A 4,295-nucleotide genomic window follows, 5' to 3' on the forward strand; every position below is an offset into this window, starting at 1 on the left:
AAAAAAAAAAAAAGAAGAAGAAGAAGAAGAAAGCAGGAAGGGAAAAATGAAGGGGGGGAAATTGGAGGGGGAGATGAACCATGAGAGACTATGGACTCTGAGAAACAAACTGAGAGTTCTAGAGGGAAGGAGTGTGGGGGAATGGGTTAGCCTGGTGATGGGTATTAAAGAGGGCACGTTCTGCATGGAGCACTGGGTGTTATGCACAAACAACAAATCATGGAACACTACATCAAAAACTAATGATGTATGGTGATTAACATAACATAATAAAAAAAATTTTTTAAATAAAATAGCAAAAAAAATTACTTATATGATACATTCTAACTCTACAATTAGAAAGCAGCATTAGAAGAGCTAAGACCCTAAGTCTGAAAAGATAAATTCCAAGGAGAGAAAAGATCAAAGTTTAAAAGATCTTACCAAGCACAGATAGGGTGAACAATGGCTCGTTCCCCGAACAGCGCCAGTTTGGCTGCTCCAGAGTCATGTCGGCGTGAACAATAAAAGCTGCTTTACACGTAGGTAGTAAACCCATGAGACTTACACCCCTGAAGATGGCATAGGCTGAAAGCACAGGACAGTTTTCAATAAACCCATAGATGCCAGCCCCGGGGTCAGTGATTGGAAGAAGTTGGGGATATTTGTAGGGCATGCCCCAACCCTTTGATGTGATCCAGGGCAAAAGTCTAGTCTCTCGCCATGTTAGGATGCAGGGCCTCGGTGGGCTGAATGCTACCAAGAAGTCCTGATGACCCCGGACTGCACATCTCACGTCAGCTAACACTTGAGAGCCCTTCCTTTCCACTGCATGCTGTTGACGTTTGTTGTACAGATTGCAAGCTGCCCAGGTGGAATTATTACATTTGGAATTATTACATTTGTGGGGTTTTTTTTTAAATACAAGAATTACACAGGGGCTCTTGGGTGGCTCAGTCGGTTAAGCGTCTGACTCTTAATTTTGGCTCAGGTCATGATCTCAGGGTTATGGGATCAAACCCCATGTTGCACTCCATGCTCAGTGCAGAGTCTATTTGTCCTTCTCCCTCTGCTGCTCCCCCCATTTGCACTCTCTCTCTTTCAAATAAATACATACATACATACATATATAAAATCTTTTTTTTTTTTAAAGATTTTATTTATTTATTTGACAGAGAGAGAGACACAGTGAGAGAGGGAACACAAGCAGGGGGAGTGGGAGAGGGAGAAGCAGGCTTCCCATGGAGCAGGGAGCCCGATGCGGGACTCGATCCCAGGACCCTGGGATCATGACCTGAGCTGAAGGCAGACGCTTAACGACTGAGCCACCCAGGCCCCCATATATAAAATCTTTTTAAAAAATACAAGAATTACATAGAATCAATTTATTTATTTATTTTACAAATATATACACTCTTTTAATTCCATCCCAACCAAAATACAGAACATTTCTGTTACCTCAGACCCTTGTGCAGTGAGTTTCCCCTACTTTCTACCCTAAGCAATTGCCAATCTGATTTTTACATCCTAATATTATTATTTTAATGGCAAAGGCATTTCCTATAATATCACATGAATATAGAATCAACTTTTTCTTTTTTTTTCTTTCTTTTTTTTTTTTAGATTTTATTTATTTATTTGACAGAGAGAGACACAGCGAGAGAGGGAACACAAGCAGGGGGAATGGGAGAGGGAGAAGCAGGCTTCCCGCGGAGCAGGGAGCCCGATGTGGAACTCGATCCCAGGACCCTGGGATCATGACCTGAGCCGAAGGCAGACGCTTAACGACTGAGCCACCCAGGTGCCCCTAGAATCAACTTTTTCAAACATATTATCACACTCTCTGACCAGGTCAGGATATGTCATTTTCACCAAAGTATCATCTTTAACAATTTTTTTGCTTAGTAAATAATTTCCAAGCTAAATGGCCTTTGTTTTCCATAGACTGTTTCTGTATAAATACATTAACATAATATTGATGAGTATATGAAGTATATGAAGTTGGCTTAATATTAGAAGATTTTTATACAAACAGAGGCTTAGTTTGCAAAGTAAGTACCTCCTGAAACTTTGCCTTATATATGTAGATTTTTGTTTATTGAGTTCTCTTAGAGTAGAGCACATCCACTTAATATTCCAGTTTTTAAAATGCATTTAAACTTTCTATTTACTGATAGGGAATACTCTCAAAACAGGAAAGTACAGATCAGCACTATGGTATGCTATATCGGATGCTATCATTTCCATTAAGAATATACTTGTACAGGGCGCCTGGGTGGCTCAGTCGGTTGGGCGACTGCCTTCGGCTCAGGTCATGATCCTGGAGTCCCGGGATCGAGTCCCACATCGGGCTCCCTGCTCAGCGGGGGGTCTGCTTCTCCCTCTGACCCTCCTCCCTCTTGTGCTCTCTCTCATTCTCTCTCTCGCCAAAAAAAAAAAAAGAATATACTTGTACAGGCTCAAATATGCATAGAATGTCCCTGAAGGATACACAAGGAATTGGGAATAGCATCTGTCCCCAGGGAGGGAAACGCAATGATTAGAAGGCAGGGGAGAAGGGTGATGTTGTTTTTACTCTCTATCCTTTTATATCTTCTGACCTTTTTTTTTTTTAAAGATTTTATTTATTTATTTGACAGAGAGAGATATAGTGAGAGAGGGAACACAAGCAGGGGGAGTGGGGGAGAGAGAAGCAGGCTCCTGGCTGAGCAGGGAGCCTGATGCGGGGCTCGATCCCAGGACCCTGGGATCATGACCTGAGCCGAAGGCAGACGCTTAACGACTGAGCCACCCAGGCGCCCCTATCTTTTGACCTTTGTATTGTGTGTGTACATTACCTCGTCAAAAAATAAAATAATTTTTAATGCATCATGAAAAAAAATAAAGCATTGCTGTTTCAGGACAAATGTGTAGTCACCAAAATGACTTGGAAATTAAGTAGTGGATGTTAGTGTTATGACACACTGACAGGGTCAGGAAAAGTATTGACTCAGTCCAGGAAATGCCTTCTCCAAAGTGCTCCCTTTAATTGCAGACTGTATTTTAAATCAGTTGACCTCCATTTTGTTTTACAGATTCATTCAAGATACAGCTTATTTACATGCTTTTGTCAGATAGGGACCTCTGCTCTGATCTCACAGAGCCAACCATACCTGCTCTTAAAGATGGCCTTTTCTGGGCGCCTGGGTGGCTCAGTTGGTTAAGCGACTGCCTTCGGCTCAGGTCATGATCCCGGAGTCCCTGGATCGAGTCCCTGGATCGAGTCCCTGGATCGAGTCCCGCATCGGGCTCCCTGCTCGGCAGGGAGTCTGCTTCTCCCTCTGACCCTCCTCCCTCTCATGCTCTCTGTCTCTCATTCTCTCTCTCTCAAATAAATAAATAAATAAATCTTTAAAAAAAAAAAAAAGATGGCCTTTTCTTCTTCTTTTTATCTAGTTGCAGCTTCTGAAACATGGAGATTTTAATAATTATATGAGCCACAGATATGAACACATAATCTGCACATGATAACATACAATTAGTAAATAGAATCATGGAAAATATTCCACCTCAATGGTCAAAGAAACTCAAACTAAAACAAAGAAATACCTTATTTAAGAAGCAATTTATTCAAAGGTTACCCCCCACTGGCAAGGAGGGTCTGGTGAAAGTTGTATTTATCACCGGCTAAAATCTAAATCAGCTCAGCCCTTTGGCCAAGTATATGTCAATTCATGCAGCCATAAAAATATTAATGTCTTTTGACCTGGTAATCCCACTCCTGGGAATTTGTCCTGAGGAAATTTTTTCCAAAGAGAAAAAGCTCTGTGGGGGAAAGATCTTCATTGCATCTTATCCATCAAAGGGAAAAGTGATGGCCTAGAAAAAGTGATGGTTTTGGAGTCAGGTGTCTGGGGTTTGATGTCTTCATTTGGGGATCTGCCACTTCATGTCTGTTGGTGTTGGATAAGTGACTTGATCTCCCTGAGTCTATGTCGGCAGGGTGGAAGGAGGGAAATCAGGTTGGGAGAGTCGTGTGGGACCAGAGTATGGAGGATCTTGATTGCGAAGCCAAGGTCTCCAAGCTCTATGAAGTGGATGAGAGGATCATTGCAAGTATCTGATGAGAGCTCCACATCAGGAAAATTAACCTGGCGGTGGCATATAAAATGAATGGAACTAACGAGAAGGTGGAGGTGGGAAGACCCCTTAGAAGGCTTCCACAGTAGTGTATATGAGAGGCAATGACTAATTAAATGAAACAGCCTAAACTGTGTGAGTACCTTGTGGGTGATGACTCATTATCATAAATCACCAGCCTCTCCGCAGCATCTGTT

General features: G+C 42.1%; 1 long non-coding RNA gene across 1 annotated transcript in view; it reads left to right on the forward strand.

Annotated features, from left to right (window-relative positions):
* Positions 1 to 3,341, forward strand: part of LOC115944001 (uncharacterized) — an 18,020-nt gene extending 14,679 nt beyond the window's left edge. The window contains exon 4 of the long non-coding RNA XR_014148212.1: positions 3,054 to 3,341. This is a non-coding gene — a long non-coding RNA (uncharacterized LOC115944001). The remainder of the gene's footprint in view (positions 1 to 3,053) is intronic.
* The last annotated feature ends 954 nt before the right edge of the window (positions 3,342 to 4,295 follow it).

This window comes from Leptonychotes weddellii, chromosome 9 (genome assembly GCF_054177405.1).
Source record: "Leptonychotes weddellii isolate Sample4059 chromosome 9, ASM5417740v2, whole genome shotgun sequence".
Lineage (NCBI taxonomy): Eukaryota > Metazoa > Chordata > Mammalia > Carnivora > Phocidae > Leptonychotes > Leptonychotes weddellii.